We start from the raw sequence: 25,941 nt of genomic DNA on the forward strand, positions 1-25,941 counted from the left end.
GCACAACAAGGGAACGGGGGGCAGAAAAGCAAGCACAACGAGGGAACGGGGGGCAGAAAAGCAAGCACAACGAGGTAACGGGGGGGCAGAAAAGTAAGCACAACGAGGGAACAGGGAGGGCAGAAAAGCAAGCACAACGAGGGAACAGGGGGGCAGAAAAGCAAGCACAACGAGGGAACGGGGGCAGAAAGGCAAGCACAACGAGGGACCGGGGCAGAAAAGCAAGCACAATGAGGGAACGGGGGGCAGAAAAGCAAGCACAACGAGGGAACAGGCACAATGAGGGACCGGGGGCTAGAAAAGCAAGCACAACGAGGGAACAGGGGGGGGCAGAAAAGCAAGCACAACGAGGGAACAGGGGGGGCAGAAAAGCAAGCACAACGAGGGAACGGGGGGCAGAAAAGCAAGCATAACAAGGGAACAGGGGGCAGAAAAGCAAGCACAACGAGGGAACGGGGGCAGAAAAGCAAGCACAACGAGGGAACGGGGGCAGAAAGGCAAGCACAACGAGGGAACGGTGGGCAGAAAAGCAAGCACAACGAGGCAATGGGGGCAGAAAAGCAAGCACAACGAGCGAACAGGGGGGCAGAGAAGCAAGCACAACGAGCGAATGGGGGCAGAAAAGCAAGCACAACGAGGGAACAGGGGGGGGCAGAAAAGCAAGCAAAACGAGGGAACCGGGGCAGAAAAGCAAGCACAAAGAGGGAACAGGGGGGTAGAAAAGCAAGCACAACGAGGGAACAGGGGGGCAGAAAAGCAAGCACAAGGAGGGAACAGGGGGGGGCAGAAAAACAATCACAACGAGGGAACAGAGGCAAGAAGAGGTAAGAAAAGCAAGCACAACGAGGGAACAGGGGGGGGCAGAAAAGCAAGCACCGCGAGGGAACAGGGGGGGCAGAAAAGCAAGCACAATGAGGGAACAGGGGGTGCAGAAAAGCAAGCACAACGAGAGAACGGGGGGCAGAAAAGCAAGCACAACGAGGGAACAGAGGGGCAGAAAAGCAAGCATAAGGAGGGAGCAGGGGGGCAGAAAAGCAAGCACAACGAGGGAACGGGGGGCAGAAAAGCAAGCACAATGAGGGAACGGGGCAGAAAAGCAAGAACAACGAGGGAACAGGGGGGGGCAGAAAAGCAAGCACAACGAGGGGGCAGGGGGGGCAGAAAAGCAAGCACAACGAGGGAACAGGGGTGGCAGAAAAGCAAGCAAAACGAGGGAACAGTGGGGCAGAAAAGAAAGCACAATGAGGGAACGGGGCCAGAAAAGCAAGCACAACGAGGGAACAGGGGGGCAGAAAAGCAAGCACAACGAGGGAACAGGGGGGCAGAAAAGCAAGCACGAGAGATCAGCGGGGGCAGAAAAGCAAGCACAACAAGGGAACAGGGGGGTAGAAAAGCAAGCACAACGAGGGAACGGGGGGCAGAAAAGCAAGCATAATGAGGAAACAGGGGGGCAGAAAAGCAAGCAAAACGAGGGAACTGGGGGCAGAAAAGCAAGCACAACAAAGGAACAGGGGGCAGAAAAGCAAGCACAACGAGAGAACAGGGGGGGAAGAAAAGCAAGCACAACGAGGGGACGGGGGCAGAAAAGCAAGCACAGCGAGGGAACAGGGGGGGCAGAAAGGCAAGCACAATGAGGGAACAGGGGGGGCAGAAAAGCAAGCAGACGAGGGAACGGGGGCAGAGAAGCAAGCACAACGAGGGAACAGGGGGGGCAGAAAAGCAAGCACAACGAGGGAACGGGGTGCAGAAAAGCAAGCACAACGAGGGAAAGGGGGCAGAAAAGCAAGCACAACGAGGGAAAGGGGGCAGAAAAGCAAGAACAACGAGGGACCAGGGGGCGCAGAAAAGCAAGCACAATGAGGGATCAGGGTGGGCAGAAAAGCAAGCACAACGAGGCAATGGGGGCAGAAAAGCAAGCACAACGAGCGAACAGGGGGGCAGAAAAGCAAGCACAACGAGCGAATGGGGGCAGAAAAGCAAGCACAACGAGGGAACAGGGGGGGCAGAAAAGCAAGCAAAACGAGGGAACATGGGGGGCAGAAAAGCAAGCACAACGAGGGAACGGGGTGGCAGAAAAGCAAGCACAATTAGGGAACATGGGGGGCAGAAAAGCAAGCACAACGAGGGAACGGGGGGCAGAAAAGCAAGCACAACGAGGGAACAGGGGGGGCAGAAAAGCAAGCACAACGAGGGAACCGGGGCAGAAAAGCAAGCACAAAGAGGGAACAGGGGGGTAGAAAAGCAAGCACAACGAGGGAACAGGGGGGCAGAAAAGCAAGCACAAGGAGGGAACAGGGGGGGCAGAAAAACAATGACAACGAGGGAACAGAGGCAAGAAGAGGTAAGAAAAGCAAGCACAACGAGGGAACAGGGGGGGGCAGAAAAGCAAGCACCACGAGGGAACAGGGGGGGCAGAAAAGCAAGCACAATGAGGGAACAGGGGGTGCAGAAAAGCAAGCACAATGAGAGACCGGGGGGCAGAAAAGCAAGCACAACGAGGGAACAGAGGGGCAGAAAAGCAAGCATAAGGAGGGAGCAGGGGGGCAGAAAAGCAAGCACAACGAGGGAAAGGGGGCAGAAAAGCAAGCACAACGAGGGAAAGGGGGCAGAAAAGCAAGAACAACGAGGGACCAGGGGGCGCAGAAAAGCAAGCACAATGAGGGATCAGGGTGGGCAGAAAAGCAAGCACAACGAGGGAACAGGGGGGCAGAAAAGCAAGCACAATGAGGGAACAGGGGGGGCAGAAAAGCAAGCACAACGAGGGAACAGGGGGGCAGAAAAGCAAGTACGAGGGAACAGGGGGGGCAGAAAAGCAAGCACAACAAGGGAACGGGGGGCAGAAAAGCAAGCACAACGAGGGAACGGGGGGCAGAAAAGCAAGCACAACGAGGTAACGGGGGGGCAGAAAAGCAAGCACAACGAGGGAACAGGGAGGGCAGAAAAGCAAGCACAACGAGGGAACAGGGGGGCAGAAAAGCAAGCACAACGAGGGAACGGGGGCAGAAAGGCAAGCACAACGAGGGACCGGGGCAGAAAAGCAAGCACAATGAGGGAACGGGGGGCAGAAAAGCAAGCACAACGAGGGAACAGGCACAATGAGGGACCGGGGGCTAGATAAGCAAGCACAACGAGGGAACAGGGGGGGCAGAAAAGCAAGCACAACGAGGGAACAGGGGGGGCAGAAAAGCAAGCACAACGAGGGAACGGGGGGCAGAAAAGCAAGCATAACAAGGGAACAGGGGGCAGAAAAGCAAGCACAACGAGGGAACGGGGGCAGAAAAGCAAGCACAACAAGGGAACGGGGGCAGAAAGGCAAGCACAACGAGGGAACGGTGGGCAGAAAAGCAAGCACAACGAGGCAATGGGGGCAGAAAAGCAAGCACAACGAGCGAACAGGGGGGCAGAGAAGCAAGCACAACGAGCGAATGGGGGCAGAAAAGCAAGCACAACGAGGGAACAGGGGGGGGCAGAAAAGCAAGCAAAACGAGGGAACAGGGGGGGCAGAAAAGCAAGCACAACGAGGGAACGGGGTGGCAGAAAAGCAAGCACAATTAGGGAACATGGGGGGCAGAAAAGCAAGCACAACGAGGGAACGGGGGGCAGAAAAGCAAGCACAACGAGGGAACAGGGGGGGCAGAAAAGCAAGCACAACGAGGGAACCGGGGCAGAAAAGCAAGCACAAAGAGGGAACAGGGGGTAGAAAAGCAAGCACAACGAGGGAACAGGGGGGCAGAAAAGCAAGCACAAGGAGGGAACAGGGGGGGCAGAAAAACAATCACAACGAGGGAACAGAGGCAAGAAGAGGTAAGAAAAGCAAGCACAACGAGGGAACAGGGGGGGGCAGAAAAGCAAGCACCGCGAGGGAACAGGGGGGGCAGAAAAGCAAGCACAATGAGGGAACAGGGGGTGCAGAAAAGCAAGCACAACGAGAGAACGGGGGCAGAAAAGCAAGCACAACGAGGGAACAGAGGGGCAGAAAAGCAAGCATAAGGAGGGAGCAGGGGGGCAGAAAAGCAAGCACAACGAGGGAACGGGGGGCAGAAAAGCAAGCACAACGAGGGAACGGGGCAGAAAAGCAAGAACAACGAGGGAACAGGGGGGGGCAGAAAAGCAAGCACAACGAGGGGGCAGGGGGGGCAGAAAAGCAAGCACAACGAGGGAACAGGGGTGGCAGAAAAGCAAGCAAAACGAGGGAACAGTGGGGCAGAAAAGAAAGCACAATGAGGGAACGGGGCCAGAAAAGCAAGCACAACGAGGGAACAGGGGGGCAGAAAAGCAAGCACAACGAGGGAACAGGGGGGCAGAAAAGCAAGCACGAGAGAACAGCGGGGGCAGAAAAGCAAGCACAACAAGGGAACAGGGGGGTAGAAAAGCAAGCACAACGAGGGAACGGGGGGCAGAAAAGCAAGCATAACGAGGAAACAGGGGGGCAGAAAAGCAAGCAAAACGAGGGAACTGGGGGCAGAAAAGCAAGCACAACAAGGGAACAGGGGGCAGAAAAGCAAGCACAACGAGAGAACAGGGGGGGAAGAAAAGCAAGCACAACGAGGGGACGGGGGCAGAAAAGCAAGCACAGCGAGGGAACAGGGGGGGCAGAAAGGCAAGCACAATGAGGGAACAGGGGGGGCAGAAAAGCAAGCAGACGAGGGAACGGGGGCAGAGAAGCAAGCACAACGAGGGAACAGGGGGGGCAGAAAAGCAAGCACAACGAGGGAACGGGGTGCAGAAAAGCAAGCACAACGAGGGAAAGGGGGCAGAAAAGCAAGCACAACGAGGGAAAGGGGGCAGAAAAGCAAGAACAACGAGGGACCAGGGGGCGCAGAAAAGCAAGCACAATGAGGGATCAGGGTGGGCAGAAAAGCAAGCACAACGAGGGAACAGGGGGGCAGAAAAGCAAGCACAACGAGGGAACAGGGGGGGCAGAAAAGCAAGCACAACGAGGGAACAGGGGGGCAGAAAAGCAAGTACGAGGGAACAGGGGGGGCAGAAAAGCAAGCACAACAAGGGAACGGGGGGCAGAAAAGCAAGCACAACGAGGGAACGGGGGGCAGAAAAGCAAGCACAACGAGGTAACGGGGGGGGGCAGAAAAGCAAGCACAACGAGGGAACAGGGAGGGCAGAAAAGCAAGCACAACGAGGGAACAGGGGGGCAGAAAAGCAAGCACAACGAGGGAACAGGGGGGCAGAAAAGCAAGCACAACGAGGGAACGGGGGTAGAAAGGCAAGCACAACGAGGGACCGGGGCAGAAAAGCAAGCACAATGAGGGAACGGGGGGCAGAAAAGCAAGCACAACGAGGGAACAGGCACAATGAGGGACCGGGGGCTAGAAAAGCAAGCACAACGAGGGAACAGGGGGGTCAGAAAACCAAGCACAACGAGGGAACAGGGGGGGCAGAAAAGCAAGCACAACGAGGGAACGGGGGGCAGAAAAGCAAGCATAACAAGGGAACAGGGGGCAGAAAAGCAAGCACAACGAGGGAACGGGGGCAGAAAAGCAAGCACAACGAGGGAACGGGGGCAGAAAGGCAAGCACAACGAGGGAACGGTGGGCAGAAAAGCAAGCACAACGAGGCAATGGGGGCAGAAAAGCAAGCACAACGAGCGAACAGGGGGGCAGAAAAGCAAGCACAACGAGCGAATGGGGGCAGAAAAGCAAGCACAACGAGGGAACAGGGGGTCAGAAAAGCAAGCAAAACGAGGGAACAGGGGGGGCAGAAAAGCAAGCACAACGAGGGAACGGGGTGGCAGAAAAGCAAGCACAATTAGGGAACATGGGGGGCAGAAAAGCAAGCACAACGAGGGAACGGGGGGCAGAAAAGCAAGCACAACGAGGGAACGGGGGGGCAGAAGAGCAAGCACAACGAGGGAACCGGGGCAGAAAAGCAAGCACAAAGAGGGAACAGGGGGGTAGAAAAGCAAGCACAACGAGGGAACAGGGGGGCAGAAAAGCAAGCACAAGGAGGGAACAGGGGGGGCAGAAAAACAATCACAACGAGGGAACAGAGGCAAGAAGAGGTAAGAAAAGCAAGCACAACGAGGGAACAGGGGGGGGCAGAAAAGCAAGCACCACGAGGGAACAGGGGGGGCAGAAAAGCAAGCACAATGAGGGAACAGGGGGTGCAGAAAAGCAAGCACAACGAGAGAACGGGGGGCAGAAAAGCAAGCACAACGAGGGAACAGAGGGGCAGAAAAGCAAGCATAAGGAGGGAGCAGGGGGGCAGAAAAGCAAGCACAACGAGGGAACGGGGGGCAGAAAAGCAAGCACAACGAGGGAACGGGGCAGAAAAGCAAGAACAACGAGGGAACGGGGGGGCAGAAAAGCAAGCACAACGAGGGGGCAGGGGGGGCAGAAAAGCAAGCACAACGAGGGAACAGGGGTGGCAGAAAAGCAAGCAAAACGAGGGAACAGTGGGGCAGAAAAGAAAGCACAATGAGGGAACGGGGCCAGAAAAGCAAGCACAACGAGGGAACAGGGGGGCAGAAAAGCAAGCACAACGAGGGAACAGGGGGGCAGAAAAGCAAGCACGAGAGAACAGCGGGGGCAGAAAAGCAAGCACAACAAGGGAACAGGGGGGTAGAAAAGCAAGCACAACGAGGGAACGGGGGGCAGAAAAGCAAGCATAACGAGGAAACAGGGGGGCAGAAAAGCAAGCAAAACGAGGGAACTGGGGGCAGAAAAGCAAGCACAACAAAGGAACAGGGGGCAGAAAAGCAAGCACAACGAGAGAACAGGGGGGGAAGAAAAGCAAGCACAACGAGGGAACGGGGGCAGAAAAGCAAGCACAGCGAGGGAACAGGGGGGGCAGAAAGGCAAGCACAATGAGGGAACAGGGGGGGCAGAAAAGCAAGCAGACGAGGGAACGGGGGCAGAGAAGCAAGCACAACGAGGGAACAGGGGGGGCAGAAAAGCAAGCACAACGAGGGAACGGGGTGCAGAAAAGCAAGCACAACGAGGGAAAGGGGGCAGAAAAGCAAGCACAACGAGGGAAAGGGGGCAGAAAAGCAAGAACAACGAGGGACCAGGGGGCGCAGAAAAGCAAGCACAATGAGGGATCAGGGTGGGCAGAAAAGCAAGCACAACGAGGGAACAGGGGTGGCAGAAAAGCAAGCACAACAAGGGAACAGGGGGCAGAAAAGCAAGCACAACGAGAGAACAGGGGGGGAAGAAAAGCAAGCACAACGAGGGAACGGGGGCAGAAAAGCAAGCACAGCGAGGGAACAGGGGGGGCAGAAAGGCAAGCACAATGAGGGAACAGGGGGGGCAGAAAAGCAAGCAGACGAGGGAACGGGGGGCAGAGAAGCAAGCGCAACGAGGGAACAGGGGGGCAGAAAAGCAAGCACAACGAGGGAACAGGGGGGGCAGAAAAGCAAGCACAACGAGGGAACGGGGTGCAGAAAAGCAAGCACAACGAGGGAAAGGGGGCAGAAAAGCAAGAACAACGAGGGACCAGGGGGCGCAGAAAAGCAAGCACAATGAGGGATCAGGGTGGGCAGAAAAGCAAGCACAACGAGGGAACAGGGGTGGCAGAAAAGCAAGCAAAACGAGGGAACAGGTGGCAGGAAAGCAAGCACAACAAGGGAACGGGGGGCAGAAAAGCAAGCACAACGAGGGAACAGGGGGGGCAGAAAAGCAAGCACAATGAGGGAACGGGGGCAGAAAAGCAAGCACAACAAGGGAACAGGGGGGCAGAAAAGCAAGCACAACGAGGGAACAGGGGGGGCAGTAAAGCAAGCACAACGAGGGAACAGGGGGGGCAGATAAGCAAGCACAACGAGGGAACAGGGGGGGCAGAAAAGCAAGCACAGCGAGGGAACAGAGGCAAGAAGAGGCAAGAAAACGTGCACAATCAGGGAACAGAGGCAAGAAAAGCAAGCACTCACCGGCTGGGGCTGAGGACTCAGCAGCTTCTCTACTTCTTCCGGCGGCTGCCCAGCAGAAATAGCTCTCCTCCGAAAAGCCCCCACATTTTCGGACTGGGGGGCTTGTTTTTCATTCTCTCCTCTTCTCATTGGCTGGAATGTAAAATTCCAGCCAATGGGAAGAGGAGAGAAAGAACATGAAAAAACACGCCCCCGAATACCAAAATGACGGGACTTAAACTGACAGACGCCCCTCTTCTCCAATGGCTGGCCTCCGTTTAGGAAGCCAGCCAATGGAGAAGAGGGACGGGTTCAAGCCCCACACTAAGAGACATAAGATCTCGCCGGCGAGACTGCGCAAGCGCAGCCTACGCAGGCCGAGACCTAAAAATGGTAGGCGCTTATTGAAAAGAAATGCGCGTTTGCTGTGTCACGTATCTAAGGGCAAAGAGTTGTTAAATAGCTGTACCTTGATCTTAGTGTAATAGCGATTTGTATGCTCCCCGAGTGCTGCAGGAACAGAGGAGCATCCGTCTCCCTGTTCGGTACGATGACAGCGAGATGATGGATGACTAGCGGTAGATAAAGAATCCGTTCCCGCCAATTGGTGGTGAAGCAGACAGGGCTGCGCCATCTGGTGCACCGATCTCATCTGTTGTTCTGTGTGCCATAGTAGATGTGAACAACAGACTACTTGGCTATTATGAGAAAAGGGGGCAATGTGGTAATGAGCTCGCGTATATTGCTGCTAGTGACGCTCATGGCAGTGTAGATCTAAGTAGCCAAATGGCGGATTGCTTGTGTGCGCTTGATAGATTTAAACTGGGGATGTATATGGTATAACGATGGTGTCTAGAGTGAAAGATAGAGGTGTAGTAGATGTAATGGATGAGCGTGAGAAATGTAAAATGACCGAGAATGGATGACATGTCAAACGGGTATGTGTATCACGCATTACAGAAAATGGTTCACTTTACTGAGAGCGCATTGTGCCAAGAAGCGTGTGCTAGTCCTCTCTGTAAATGGATAAGCTCCTCTCTGTAGCGGGCTGTATTTAACAACAAAGGAGACACTTCAATTATTTAATAGTATACCAAGTAATATCTCTGATCTAGTGGAAATCTTCTTGCAGTCTCCAGAATTTCCGTTATGAAACCCCCAATAGGCAAGGTCCTGTATCTAATGCTTTATTTACATTACAGAGGATTTTGGAATCAATACTGGCTCGTTTAGAAAATTACATGCGAAATTCTGATCAGATTCTAGAAATGCAAATGGGATTACACCAATACTTAGTTGACACAAAGAGTAAAAAACAACTTAAGCAAAATCTTCAAACTCCAACAAAAAAATCTTTAAAAATATAGGGAGAGAAAGATCAGAGTGTTAAACTTTCATCATTATTTCAAAATCATCCTCCAGTTAAGATACAAATATCGACTCAAACAGGTAGAACCTCCCCGAAAAAATAAAAAAATAAGAGTTCTTATAATGCTAACATGTACTACCTTCGCAAATTATTCAATGATCCCAAAAGTGAAAGTAATACACAAGACTTATTTCAATTTTTCCAATTTTTGATCAGAAAAGATATCAAGAGCCATTAAACCAACTAGTTAAAAAAGAAGAAATGGTTATCCCTGGAACTCCGACTATAAGGGAGTCAGGGTTCAGGCCAAAGCAAAAGGAAAAGAAAAACAATACTAAGGGGAAAATTAACAAAAAAAGAGCAAAACATAGATTCTCGAAACGAACGACAAGAAAAACTTCCATAGTCCATATCTTTGGAATGGAAAATCTCGAAGTCCCAAGAATCTATTCAAAATATAGATCAGATTTACCACCACATGAATTCAAAGAAGATTAGAAACAACTAAATCCTTTGGCGCCAAATTTCTCAATAAAACATATAAAAGAACATCAGCTCACGATCAACCCAGAAAAAGAAATTCAATCTTCCTCAGGGAATTCAAATGGAAAGAGGGAGCAGACTGACTTTTGTATTTTAGAAATAACGGATTTATTCCCTGTAGGAATACATTCTCTGAACTGTAGAAGAACAGTAAATGTATTGCTTAAGACCCATTCACTTCACTCACTCACAACATCAGGAATAAAATTAGTAGCCTTTCCGAACAAATTCCAACTCACGGTAGCAACTGTTGAGATCTGGCCGAATGTGATCCCTTCCATTATCCTAAAAGAGAGTGACATCCTCCATAAAAACGGATTTGACGTTGTTGAAGTTAAAGAAAATGTAATACATCACAAAAAACCTATGAGGATACTGTTACCACTGTTGTGGATACCCTTCAGGAATTATGAATTGGGCACGGTAAGTGCACAAGATATCCAAAAGCAGAGTGTATAGATTACAAAACATCAAAAATAAATAGACTGAGAAGATTGCAATTTCAAAACTACTCTGGGATCAGACAGAAAGAAATTACAAAGTTGAAAAAAGTCTGACAATGAAAAAAAAGAGAAAAAACACCAAGATCAAAAAGATCAAAACTGGGCTGATATCCAAATAGCAGTAAATCACAAAAATAGCAAGGCACTTTGGAGTGCAGTAGCTAAAGAAATGGGGACAAGGAAATCCCTACAAGCAGCTCCAGTATCATCATCTAACTGGGAAAAATACATATATGAGTATACAAACCAAACCCACAGAATTCGGAACAATCAAGTCAACTTATCCACAGGAAGGAAAAGAAGAATCAAGACATTTTAGCCCCAACAGCTTAGAAAATAGTCCATTATATAAAGGCCACTAGAACTTCTGCAGCTATAGGACCAGATACAATCCAGATTAAAGTTCTCCACAGTAACCCCGAAGAGTGGAGCAAATTTTTAGCCCCCCTATATTTCCACCGTTTTGCTACCGGTAAAATTCCAAAATCGTGGTGGTTCCTCTCTTGAAAAAGTCTCCAGGTCAATTCCCAACAACTACCAACAAATTGCCCTGCTGGATACCACCGGGAAGATCTTTACAGCTTGTGTCCTGGACCATTTGAAGCATTGGGATTTACTAGAGGAGTTATCCCTATGACACAGGCAGGTTTTTGCCCAACAAACTCTGTAATAGACAATATTGCGGTTCTACAGACGATCATAGACAAATATATAGTGATGAAATTACAGGTTGTTTACTGTGTTTTTGTCGAATGTACTCTTTGTCTACTTGGCACATACAACTGTAATGTAATGTAGACGGGGAGTCCTGCATAATTGAAACTGCACAGTCTATACTTTCATTGATATTCTTTTGTTTAATTTCCTCTTTCTGAAGCAGCGTCTCTGTGTCCCTGTCCTCATTTAGCACTCCTCGTATTTGCCCTGTTAACATCTTTTGTGGTACCTGGTCCTCTAGTCTAATGACAGCAAAATGTACAATTAGGACTCAACAAAAATAATCCGTAAAATGAGAGAAGTCGTAACCAAAAACACAAATATTTAGAAAGCCTTTTCAGGGACTTAATGGCAACGTATTCCGGTTGCAAATGCAAGCATTCATATCTGGTGAGACCTCTAACACCACCGATAATTCCGTAGAGTGAAAGGTTAGGGGCAAACTTTACAAATAATTACTGAGAAATGTTCTGCACAGCAGGGTCTTTTTGATATTATGATATGTTGAATGGTTTAAGAAAAAAATATATTCTGGGCCACCTTTGAAATAATGCTTCTGGCTGGCCGCAGACTCTGGACATTGAGAAAAGACTGAACAACACACTACAACAGTGTCCTGGGGTTAGGAACAGAGCACAAATACATCATCCAAGAGTTCTGGGTTATGTTAAAATGTATAGTTTAGATAAACATTATTATACAATATATGCAATAAAGTATAAATGCACATATTAAACTTTAATTATATTTTGGGTGTGTTTTCTTTCATAATATTTTATTTCCCAGTGAAGGTACATCAGAGAGGAGATCTTTGTTTGTTTCCATGCGTGTCTGTTTGCATTTTGTCAAGTATCACACAATTTGGTGAAATGAGAAAGCAGGAAACACACACAGGTTATTATTCTAAAGGCTTCGATTGTAAGGGGAATGCACTAAAAAGCATTCTGATGCCCACACCACAATTATGTTTATTAGGATTGCATATATCTCTGAAATCGATGAAAAAGTAATTAACTGCCATAATGTTGCTCTTGGCAAAACGCAGTGTGGCGATGCACTGGGATAGTAAGCAAACCCCCACCCTCTCAAACTGGATACAAGAAGCTGTATATTGCAGAGACAATTTTTTGATATATGCTGAGGAACTGCCGACCGCGTTAAAACCATCAGACATTTGGGAGCCACTTACAACATACCTCCGTGATCACCCTGACTTACTTCAAGCCAGCTGCTGATTTAACTCTTGCTTTGTAAATATGATGCTACAGCGATGTAGAATGCTTGACTGTGTGTTGTAGGGATGTGTGATTGAAAGTACTTTGTATTGCATTATCCCTAAATGGACTGTCCTGGAAATTAAGACTGTCATGTACGTTTATAAGAAAACGCAATAAAAATAAAATAAAAAAAATGCATTCTGGTGCAGTGCATGTGCCAAGGTCTAAAAAAGGATAGGATAATAAGTGGCACTACTATCTATATATATATTGACCCTTAGTAATGAGTATGTCAATACAAAAGGACAGTGTACATTGAATAACTGTGCTTCATATTATACTGTTTTCAGGATACAACGTGTACAGATTGAAAATGCCTTTTAGTGTACAGGTGCAGTCTTTGGGGGTGATTGCATACATTTTTCCAGGTATAAGGGATTGGAAGAGTTTGATAACTATGAGATTTTTTTAGTTCAAAGGATGTTACTGTGTCAGAGTTATATCATCTGTGTTTGTCACTGGGACAAGCTATAGTACAATGTTTTAATTCTCCCTTGCTTGTGGAGATAATGGATGTTGTGAAGTCTTGTACTGGGACGACATTATCGACTTTAGGTTCTTGCCTTGGTCTCTGTGTACTAAGTTTCCTGTTTTTAAAATGTTTGCCTGCATGTGCTCAAAAGTAAAGTTTTCACCTTCTCATATCTGGTTACGAAGGTCCACTGGTGCAAATGTGTTCTATATTTCTGCTAATTTTGCCCACACATTGCGCCACTACTGCTTTTGCACCTAGCAATGGGTCATAGATAGACAGGCAGTGTTTGGTGGAGAATAGACCATGTGTGCTCACCAAAGGTTCGACCTGATCTAAGAGACACACCTTCCCCACCTGAAGATGGAGATCTGTTTGTTGATGGTTCGTGCATTAGGGATAACACAGGCTCAATGCATGCCTCTTACACAGTGGGCACGGCTAAAAATGTACTGGAAGGGGCAAGACCGACCACCTCCAAAAAGCACTAAATTTGCAGAACTTGTGTCATTAGCAAAAGCATGTAAGCTGGCTGAAGGAAGAACAGTGAACATTTACACAGACTGCTAATATACCTTTGGGGTGGCCCATGATTTTGGCCAGCTGTGGGCTATGAGGGGATTTTTCACCTCCGCTGGCCAACAAATACAACATGCACCATTAATAGCACAGCTATTGCCTCTGTATCCGGGACAATGCATTTATTAATGCAGAAGCAAAAAGAATGGCACTAACAGGTTGTGAGAATGCAATGGTTCAGATTGCATCTGCTCCACATGATACCAGGATAAAAGTTGATGATATGTACCATGATCCAAATTATATTCAGAAAAGGGAGGGGGTGGAAAAGAAGGAAGAATGGAAAAGGGGAGCATGTAGACAAACCGAAGAGGGAATATGGACAGGTCCAAATGGAAAAATATGTATGCCAATGACAATGCTTTCTCCCATGGCTCGACTTTTCCATGGACCATCACATGTAGGACGTCATGGAATGATCTGATTGTTTTTCCAATGCTTGTATATTGCAACATTTTGCCAACAGGCTGAACACTTATGTAAAAAATTTACTGTTTGCGCATGATATAATGTTGGAAGGTACTTCCGCTGTCCCAGGCCACTTCCCTCCCCCTAATGGACACTTTGGGAGCCTGCAGATGGACTTCATCGATATGCCCCCCACTCACAAGTACAAGTATGTGTTGGTTATTGTGTGCATGTTTCTCAAATGGACGGAGGCATACCCATCCAAGAACTGTGGTGCACAGACTGTTGCCAAATGCTTCCTGAAAGAGTTCATTCCACGCTTTGAAGTGCCTTTACTTTTAAGTTCTGACAATGGACCAGCGTTCATCTCACATGTGATTGAGGGGTTGTGCAAGGGGCTAGGAGCTACACAGAAACTACATTGTGCCCATCACCTGCCAGTAGCGGGCACTGTTGAGAGAAAGAACGGGGTCCTGAAAAACAAAATAGGGAGGATTTGGGCATCCACTGAACTGGTCTGGATTGATGCACTGCCACTTGTTCTGTTGTCCATAAGAAGCACCCCAAACAGAGTTACAAAGCTCAGCCCACATGAAATAGTGTTTGGACGACCAATGAACATTCCAGGCCACATGACTATTGTCTCTCTGTCCATATCTGATGATCTGCTTCTTCAATACTGCAAAAGACTAACATGGTCAGGTGCTGCAGGCCCTTCCTGAAGCAAAGACACCAGCTGCCCAAGGCCTCCAGCCAGGTGATTGGATGTGGATCCAGGCCCACACCAGACGGCACTGTCTTCAACTTTAGTGTAAAGGACATCAGGTCCTTTTGACAACAGCAACAGCGTTCAAGTATGAGGGCCTGACATCCTGGATCCATAGCTCTCACACAAAGAAAGCAGTGACATCACCGACATCACAAGAGCCTCCAGTGCCTTCCTCTGCACCACAACAAGAGCAACATTGTTACAATATGCATTCTACTTAAAAGTACTCAGTGAGAAGAGTACCATCAGTTTATCCTGAAGGGTTGCGCGTGCTAGGCACAGCAGAGAAAGGAAGAGTGTGTAAGCGGGCCCAAAGAAGCATCAACAAACGACATCTGGAACATCAAAGCCCCAACCCCTCAGTCTACAAGCTGTGACAATGAGACATCATTATTTTATTTCTCATCACTTAGTTTCCTTCACATTAAAGTGCCTAAGTAATCAAAGTGCTGGTCAACCTCTCGAATTACTTGGAGACAGGTACCAACGGTTACTTCTTCTGTTTATAGGTATTAACACTGTGGATCTGCATCCTTCTGTGATGTATTCCTATAGGTTCTGTATCGATCCCCCTATTCCTGACCCTGTTCTGGTTAACAAGTTAACTAGCAGCCATCCCATGATGCAGAAACCGTTATCTGATTAAGCCACACCACGGCACAGGAACGTGTTATCTGATTATGTCATAACGCTTGCCATCTAATTAGACAAGCGATATTCCTCCAGCCCCTGATAAGGCATACGGAGTTCTCAAAACAAATCAAACCTATGACACCCCGGGAAAAACCCTGCGGCCATTGTTTTGATTTCATCGAGAACTTCAGCAAAAGAATGTGCTAACGACCAAGTCGTATGACATCCTTATTGACGTATCTATGTCCATCCTTACGTCAATCTCGGCACCTTACAGGTATAAATATTACCGGTATTGCCTTAAGCAAACACACGCGGTGGTGACGAGATCGGAGCAGCCAGACTTGCCGAAGCCCAGAGCAGAGCAGACCCCGCTGGCGCAGCCCCGCCTTCCTGACGCGCTGAGAACGAGACGCTGCTTTCTCCTGCCGAGAAATCCAGCTCCGGCGCTTCCGGGTAGCCCTCGCAGGCAGCCTGGAATATCGAGACCAGAGACGAGAGATACCATCCCTCATTCATCCTAAATTCCAGGTACAGAACTGAATAACCCCTCGCAGAGAATTCTTGAGTCAGTCACTTGGCAAAACAAACTTAACTTAAACTGCTACTTTCTATTCCCGCCCACGTATTAGGCTTAGGTCAGGTACACCGGGGTAGGCGTAGTTAGAAACACCAGTTGAGTACGATTAGTCAAATGTATATGTATATATCTATTTTATCCATTTTAAACCTACATATGGCTTAGAAACCATATAAATGTTTTTAAAGTATTATTTTATACTTCTGCTTTTATTGTATGCACTTTACTTAACCATAAGTATTGCGATAATATCGATCCATTTCTCTTGTACGAGAAAAGAGACTGATCAATAAATAACATCTTTTATTGAACACGCCCGTCTCTTCCTTTTCTCTACAATCTGGTGAGACTAAGAATGCACGTACTGACTGAGTAAAATAAGTTGTCTTTTGTTTTCACACGACTCTAGAGATACACTCTTGATTAGGGGAGAGCAAAGTTGTCATGTTCTATGGTTGTCAGAAACTAAATCCCTTCTTGTCTATCCAGGGAGGTTCAACTCCTCCTTGCCTATTCGAGAAAGTTTCTAGTGAACTCTGAGCTAGCTGGCAAACCCAAAACTTTAAGTCTAATATCGACAGTAGAAGACCTAGTTAACGTCTGGTCTAGGCCTATACTATTGAAGGTATTATTCCAATGCGCAGAGCCTATTGGGATAATAGGAACTACACTACATGGCGCCCAACGTTTGGAAAGGCGATAAAACTAATGCAAGACTTTAGAGTAACTCAGTCGTGCTTTTTCACTCAGACCCTTTTTTTCCCATAATACTCCAAAGACGTCTGGAGTGGGTGAAAGGTCATATCCGCCAAACCTCGCAGGAGGAAACTCCTATGTATGGTTCTTGGTTTAGTCAATGTTGAAGGATACACTGTTCCAAAATATTGTGCATCTAATCTCTGTTTCCATAAAAAACCTGATCTGCAAACAAACAAAATAACCTTCCTGACAGTAGAATGTCAGAGACTGAAGAAGAAAGAGAGATAGCTAGAGTAGCAGCTGAACTCGTAGAAGCTGATAATACTATGCAAGAAGCAGACCCGGATTTAATACTCATCCCGGTCAACACAAGGAAATCTATAACTTTAAAACTTATAGAAAATGGACTGACACCTAGAGGTGTCACAGTCATATTCGTAATAGAGGGACACGAATATCGGCAGACAGAGGTGTTCTATTCATGGATACACTTTCCTGCAGCAAACGCTGTAACAAAGGTCTTCCACCATTACAAAACAGGGGAACCTCCTGAAGAATACACTCCTTTCGAGGAGGTGGAAGTACCACTTAAATTTCAAGAGCACCTGCTCTTGTTTAATGGCGCCCTAAAACACAACAATCACATCACCAGGCTCGGTCCATTAGGTAGACCAGGAGCAACGTGGCCGGTCCTAGCCGGATACACACCACATCCAGACATCGATGGGATGTCTGCAGCAAATCTTTTAATACAATTAAAACAATTAATAAAAATACATAGACAATTTGTCCAATATGTAATGCGGACTTCAACAATCCAACCAGCAATTAAAATTCCACAGCTGACCCCTCATCAGGGGAACACAAATAAAATTACACCACAGAACATACAGTCCTGCCTAGGTAAGGTACCAGCTAAAAGGGAACAAATACCATTCTGGTTAGCACAAAAAATCACCCAAATAGAGGCGGTGTTTCCAGACACCACTCCTGTGGATAAACACAGGATTCTGACTATCTGTCTTCCAATGGGAATCGCACCACACGTGGAGGACTGTGACACTTGGGGTACAGTCTTTGCTTCCATCTACACAAAAACGCATGGTGTTCCATCCATCTCGGTAATACCAGATGTGCTAAAACAAATTCAAGACGAATACGGTCCAGAACCCGCTTTAACTCTTGGTATGAAATTACTGAAAGACTTCAAGCAGGTCTCGGCTATATTACTAGCCAATATAAAGGGAGAAGCAGCAAACGTGGCGATCCGCCAAAGGTTAAAAGAAACAGATATAGCAGACCAACCAGCTGAAATAGCCAGAATCATAGAATAATCCTATGAGGAACTAGGTAGAGATAGTTTAGGTGAAATACCAGTAAAACCCCAACTGATTGAAAGTCCTGAAAAAATATTTATTAAAAATAATTTAACATCACAAAAGAAGAACTGGGATGGAAACAAACAATCCAATCCGAAAGAAAAGAGATTCCAGTCCAGAGGAAGGTCTCCTCGGCGGAGAGAAAAATCTCCAAACCAAGGACACAGGTCTCCCCAAAGTGAGCCCTCTGGGAAAAAATACAACCTTAGAAATAGGGATAATATAAAGAAACCGGATAGATATCAAGATTTTGATACACGTCCCTCTCAATCTTTTCAGACTTCCTCGCAGAAATCGGAAAGAAGAGGACGATCGGAACCCAGGGAAGGGCACGTCAAGTCCAAAGACAAGGAGCCTGCTCATCCAAATAAGAAATTACAATTTCCCAAAAAGAAGGTAGCCAGTATTAAAGTATTCAACAATGCCGAGAATACTGAGGACACAGCTGAAAAACGGAGAGTGGGCTCAGACAATGCTAGACAGCGCAGCAGAAGTGAGCATAGCTCGCAAAGTCCTTATGAATCATCTGGAGACAGTGGACACGAATGAATACCTTCAAGTAGAAACTGCAGACACCAGAGTTAGCAAACCTCACAAAATATATGAAATAACATTACGTATAGAGGGGGATAAGATTAGAAAAATAAGGGGACTATTTTGGGATAATCTCTCCAAAGGCTATGACATCCTTCTAGCTGAAAAAGACTGGCCACCCGAGTTTGTCAGGGAGTGCCCTCATGGCGAAAAAAAATTATGCCTGCCTTCTCAAATCATATCCCAATTCATAAAAAATATACACTTGCTAGAAAGTGGGCAGTAGCTCAAGCTCCTGCTTTATATAAAAATCATGTAGGATGGGATGAGGATTCTCCTCCTCACAAAATCCAGTTAAAATCACAACCTACTGCACAAAGACAGTACCCAATTAAGCAAGAAGCTAAAAAACAGGTAAAAGAAATCCTAGACCAATTAGAATACCAGGGGGTGATTGAAACGTGCACCTAACAAATGAACAACCCTTTGTTTCCTGTCTCCAAACCTGACAATTCATATCGTCTAGTTTTGGATTACAGACACCTTAACTCATGTTGCAAAACTTTTGCAGTACAAAACTCGCATAGTGCAGCACTAATGAATAACATAGTGCGCAAAAAATACAAAACAACATTAGACATCTCTAATGCATTCTTCTGTCAAAATATAGCACCAGAGAGCAGATACTTGTCTGCGTTCTCAATAAATGGCGCTCAAAAACAATTCTGTCGGTTACCCCAAGGGTTCAAGAACAGCCCAGGATTATTCTCAGCGAGAGTAACAGAATTATTACAAACATATGACGAAGAGGCATTATCTTATGTCGACGACATATACCTAACAGATGATGACTTGGATACTCACTTGAAGAGAGTGAACACCATAATACTTGGGTTCGCAGCAGAGGGTTACAAATTCAACTTCAAAAAATCCAGAATTGCCCATCTAACAGTCCTGTTCTTAGGATATGAATTATCAAGTGAAGGCAAATGCCTGGCTGACAATTTCCTAGAGAAATGTGCCGTACTCCAAGCACCGAGAACACTAAAAAACCTACAGTCAATTCTAGGCTTCCTAAATTTCGGAAGAACATACATTGCAAATTACGCAGAAAGGGTCAAACCCCTTTATGATCTAATAAAACCAGATTTTAAAAGAACCAATTGGACTCAAATACACACAGAAATTCTGAGATCCTTACAAACAGATATGTTAATTAAAACAAAATTAGAAACACGTGATAACACACGCAATCTTGTGATTCGAGTCATCCCAGGAAGATGCGGATTCACATACCTGACCTCTAATGAGGGAGAAAAGGTACCAATTGCGTTCAAATCACACTTGTACACTAAAGCTGAAATGAAATTTAGCCCAACGGAAAAAATTCTTACTGCAACACAGACAGCTATAGCAAAAGAACGAGCCCTGGCACAGGGTATACGAATAATAATCGTGACACCGATACCAGCCCTGGAGGTGGTAACAAAGGCAAGCATTCCGAATGCTAAAGCACTACATCCAAAGTGGATACAGTGGGCTAATTCTCTTGCTGCAACAGACGTGGTATACGAATTTGATCCCAATTTAAAAACACAAGAATTTCTCCAATACGAATTCGAATGTCCTCTGCCGACCGAAATTCTGCCTCTAGATCATTACGGCTGTATAATATATACAGACGGATCAGCACAACCCGCAGTGGGGGGTAAACAAGCTTACAGTGCTGTGTGCGCGAATGTTAAAGGTCACTGGCACGAAGGGAAATTTAAACCAGCCATCACCAAAACACAATCTCTGGGAGATTGTACAGCTCAGCGAGCTGAACTATTGGCATTCAAGATGGCGCTTGAAAATACCGATCGAGAATTCCCCACACTCATAGTGTGCGATTCGTAATATTGCGTTCAGTCTTACAATGAATACTTACAGATCTGGCTTCAGAATGGTTTTAAGGATGCAAAAGGAGGCACAATCAAGCATAAAATGCTCTGGGAACAAGTAGTTCTTTTACAGAAAGAACTACCAAAGACTCACGTGATACATACACTGAGTCATCAACGTGATGGCATTCACGTTGCAGGGAATTCATTGGCTGATGAGGCCGCGAAGGCAGCTGTGCAAACGGCTTCCGTAGCTGCCATCACACGGTCGAAAACAAAAATAGACAGCGAGATATTACAAGCTGTCAGCGCTACAGAAAAGGATTCGATAGAAACACTCCCGAAAGGCTTTCCAGTAAAATACTCATACATAACTGATGCAAATAATGTTCCGTTTGCTCGAATCCCTGGAGTGGGGGATAGGGCAATTCCAAACATGGAACATAGGTTAGGACTAATAATAGCGGCACACGAAGGGCTCGCTTCTGTACATGCTGGCGTCTCAGCCACAGTATCATTGTTAAAACAGAGATACTGGTGGCCACAAATGAGAAGACAAACAAGGAACTATGTTTTAGAATGTGAAATATGTCAAAGAATGAAAGTATCAACGGTGAGACGACCAGCGCAGACGCCCCTTCTAATCTCAGATAAACCATTAGCCTGTGTTTATCTGGACCACTGTGGTCCCTTACAAAGGGATGGTAACTATAAATATATCTTGGTCGCAGTGGATTCATGCACGAGATTCATATGGATGTGGCCCCAGCGAACGGCTGACGCCAGAACTGTTATAAAAGATTTGCGAGTCTTTATCGGCACATACGCAATTGGCATGCTGCATTCGGACCAGGGTCCTGCTTTTAGCTCTAGAGCTTATAAGGAGGCCATGGTCAGCATGGGCGTTACATTGCGGTACTCTTGTCCATTTCACCCTGAGGGGAACGGAATTGTAGAAAGAAAAAACCGTGACATAAAGCAATCTATAACAGCTAAGGTATTAGGTTCGGGAGCTGGGTGGGTCAAACATCTAATAAGTGTCCAACGTAGTCTAAATAACTTGCCAAGAAATTCTCTGAAGGGATTCAGTCCGTACAAATTATTGTTTGGAACTAGGATGTTAGTCTTAGATCTTGACAGTCAGACTTCAGTGGTGAAGGAAAAAAGCTTTGATATCAAAGATCGTTTGGCTATTTTACAGGACTTAAATAAAACAAGAAAAGACCTGAGCAACATAAAGTTGAAACAGCAGCCAACAACCACTGAAGAACCACCACCTGTCCCAGCAAGACCTGTCTGGATTCCAAAAGTCGGGGATCTAGTCAGAGAAAAGATCGCGGTAAAGAAGGAATTTGGGCCTTCTTACAGAAAAGCAGTTCCTGTCTTGTCTATCAACGGGACAAGATCAGTTGTACTACTGCCGCTTGCTGGTAAAAAGGAGAACCGAGTCGTATCCATCGACCTGGTAAAACCACAATCATGTGGCCGATAACAAACAGTAGGCCAAGTGGACTCCCGATAAGTAGCAGAACACCAAGGTTTGCTACAAATACAGAGGTCCAAACTAAAAGGCTAATCACATTCGAAACGCCTACAGAACAACAACAAGGACTATGCAACAATGCATTGGAACTCAGACCTCTAACAACCCAAATAAAAACATTTAGCAGAGACACACCAACCTACAATGAATTAACAAACGAATATGCAAGAAACAGTAATCTTGAAGCAATTAGAACAATTGACAGAACTGCATTCGGCTACTTCATAAACTTCGATGATTCCTCCATCAAAAACCTTTAAAGATAAAGCTACAGAACTTTTGAAACAACTGAAAGAAACATATCTAATTTCTCCATGGATTGAATTCTGGGTGGGCTTTGGTGCATTTATCCTCATACTTTGGCTCATCATGATACTAACTTTGGGACGCTTCATTGAGGGAAAATATGCTAAAATGGACACAGCAAGTCAGAAAATCAACTTGATCCTCAAGCCACACACATCTTCACACGTCGAGAAAAGAGAACTTTCTTCAGTCAACTTCACAGCCAATCCTATACCAGGTGGGGTAGCATGGGACAATACTGACTACGAAATTTATGGTCCGGTTGAAATCCTGAAATATCCACACCAAATTAAGATCTCGTTAAGTGACTTTGTAAAACCAAGCTCATTTGCTGATGATTGGGACTTTGAAAACATAAATGATATGATGTCTGACTTAGTGATGTCTGCTAAATTTACCAAACATGATTATTTGCAGGGTTCGACTAATTATGATAGTATGTACTGTTACAACCACTATGGTAACCATTTTTCTACATAAATCTGCACAACCTAGAAATGTTTTAAATTATAATCAATGGGAACATTGTGCGACCCCTCCAAAAGGAAGCTCAAGAACCTTTTACGACAAATATTCATACTTTTCAGGGTTCAACACAAGTAATGCTGAAACTTTTTATTTCAAATTGTCAAATAAGACAGGGACAAAGATCATGCTAACAAACACGAAATTGATATATTCAGACTCATTTTTTGAACAAATGAATACTTTTGGTTTTGATTATTGGGACAAAAATGTTGAAGTAAAAAGTGTTTGGGGTACAAAAGAATGGCAAGTACAAGGTATAGGATCATTGTTTAGAGCCTGCATGATCCCAGAACAAATTATATTTTTGAATGACACTGTTCAACAAACCACCTGTCTTGGCTTAGCCAAAATCAAAGACTTAAATAAACCGTCTATTCCAAAGCCAACAATGGACAGCAATAGCTCTACAGATAAAGAGATAGACGTAAACTATGTATTAAACCAAAACAGAACACATCCTGATTGGAAACAATGGTTGATCTGGCCCACAGATACTAATAACTGTCAAGATAGATTCCTGAACAAAACACAGGGGTTCACATTGACCAGGCCAGACCCTAGATATTCCCAAAGACAACACCCAGGGATAATAACCACCTACAGTGTGGGTAAATTATGCCTTCAATGGCTACAAACTTCCACACTGACAGAAATTAAGCAACACCTAACTTTACTTACTGATGGTGCTGACTTGCGTGATTTCATTATGGGACCGCGCAAACAGCGTCAGAAACGTTTCATAGCAGCCTCTGTATATGCAGCTTACAACGAGGCCTGGAAGGTGACTCAAATTGAGACAGCAGAAAGTATACGGGAAATTGACCGTATTAATTTGGAAAAATCACTTTCTGTAGTGGACAATGGGTTAATGACTCTGTCCTCCAGAATTTTTTCTTTGGACAGCATTGTGTCTTCAGCAATCGACATTTTATCGCAAGACTTACTGTTGTTACAACACGGTCAGTCTCAATTGCGTTCTATTGTACAGCTTGGCTGGACGTTACAAAATCTGCGTTCAGGCTATGTGCCTTGGCGTTTAATCAACACAACGTCACTATTCAATATCTTTAACCTTACTGATAAACAAATCAGTATGGCACAAAAGGGTGCTGATTATACAATCCTGAGCATTGAGAAACTCGAGAGATTACCAGTGACAATGTCAGAACGACCTGTCAGTGAATGGATAATACATGGGATAATTAATATTCCAATATCAACCTTCAGGTTTCAATACTGCCAAAAATATATACAGGCTGGCATGTACGAAAAATTGGGAAAAGGGTACATTAAGACAACATGGAACTTGCCCTATTCACATGCATGTGTCAGTAATAAAGGACAGAAAGTGTTTCTTAGTGGCAATAATTGTGCGATGTCACTAAGCGGTACACTTCTGTGTAATGGAATTAGTTTGCATGGAGCCTGTGAAGGGAACTCAAATAACCTTTCATGTCACCAGCTAGGCACACCTGCAACAGAGATAGAACCGTTTTTTTCAAAGACTCTATAATGGGAGTTACATTCTAATTGTGGACCGCAGATGCTGTAGTCTTATGCCCGGGACTCCTTATCTCATAACTACGACTGCGAAGGTCAAGTGCTGTGGACGCTTATTGTTCCCCAGCTCCTTTCCAGACAGGGAGGCAAGGGCATGGCCCAACTTGAAAATTACTTCTATTCGAATAGACACTTTAAGCAGAATGAAAACAGTGCTTCTTCAGACGCCAACCAGGCTCACGTCATCAAAAGAAACGTATGATCTCCTAGTCGCAAGGACGACTGCAGAGATTCACTCATTGTTATCAACTAATTCCCCCATACATTTCGCAGAAATCCTGAATGAAATCTTAAATATTTCTGATACCAGTGGAGTCTCAAAAGTATTTAAGACAGTATTTTCGATGGCATTAACACCATTCAAAGCCATACTGGGTATTTTTCCAGACTTCGTCCATTCGATTTTTGTCGGACTTCCCCTCATTTTGGGACTAATTGCAGGAATTCTATTCTTAGTCCTTATATTTCGTTATGGCAAACCGTGTCACAGACAAAACACCTGCGACAAGGGAAGAAACAATCCGAGCCATTGGATACCGGGACCGGATATCAAAAATCCTGGGACTAACCCGGCTTAGAGACCTGAACATGACTTGGTTTCTTTCATTTCGACCAATGTGGCATCGATGTGTTTTACCTGTATTAAGGTGCATGCTGTGCGGAGAAGAATGCGTGTTGGACACCTGTCTGACGCTACAATCGGATGCGCCAATGGATGCAGAAACATTGTTGAGCCCAATAAAGGCTCATGCTTTGTGCTGCCCTCAACGGCTGCCAATCCTGATGACGGCATTCGTGGAGACTTCACCGCTACGATTAAGGGGTAGTGAAGTTCAAGATGAAAGCAGCATCGATCAGGTACGACCGTCTGTCAGCAATATTAATCAAAACGTCAATGGAGACAATCATGCCCATGAATGCATGGTTACATCCTTTTCCGAGTTAGTGGAACTCTCACAGGAAGCTGTTGACAGCTTTTTCGACAGTCTAAATGATATGATGTTCTCTCCAGAGCAGAAATAGAGACTTTTGAGCAAGCTAGCACACGGCGTTCCCTGAATTTGGCCTTCAACTTTAATAACAGAATACCATGAACAATTTTCCCTCCAGTTCACGGACAGCAATTTTTTCAGCAGCCCCAAAATATTTTTACGATTTTTTCGGGACACTTATCTTCTGCTTAAAGTAAGAACTATTCTTAGAGAACTAAAATTTCTATTTTTAGATGCTTTATAGACATTAGCTGCCCGCTGGTATGTTCATAATTATTTTATTCTGTGATGGAATGGTCTCGAACTTTTTCTTCTGTATTAAGAGCCATTTCATGTGTAATTCTCATATTCGATTAGTAATAATGTATACATATGCTTGATTACTTTGGCATTATTCTACAGCTTGAGTGCATATAATACATGTGACTATTTTTTCGTATATTAGATAAATTCGAAATGCATTATATGTATTTTGGGGTGGTAAGGTATACACAATACTCTAGAGTATGTTTTACTATGCCTAGATTCGTAAACATGGCCATAGTTAGCGTGGAGTGGGTGTGATGTATTCCTATAGGTTCTGTATCGATCCCCCTATTCCTGACCCTGTTCTGGTTAACAAGTTAACTAGCAGCCATCCCATGATGCAGAAACCGTTATCTGATTAAGCCACACCACGGCACAGGAACGTGTTATCTGATTATGTCATAACGCTTGCCATCTAATTAGACAAGCGATATTCCTCCAGCCCCTGATAAGGCATACGGAGTTCTCAAAACAAATCAAACCTATGACACCCCGGGAAA

This window comes from Lissotriton helveticus, chromosome 6 (assembly GCF_964261635.1).
Source record: "Lissotriton helveticus chromosome 6, aLisHel1.1, whole genome shotgun sequence".
Lineage (NCBI taxonomy): Eukaryota > Metazoa > Chordata > Amphibia > Caudata > Salamandridae > Lissotriton > Lissotriton helveticus.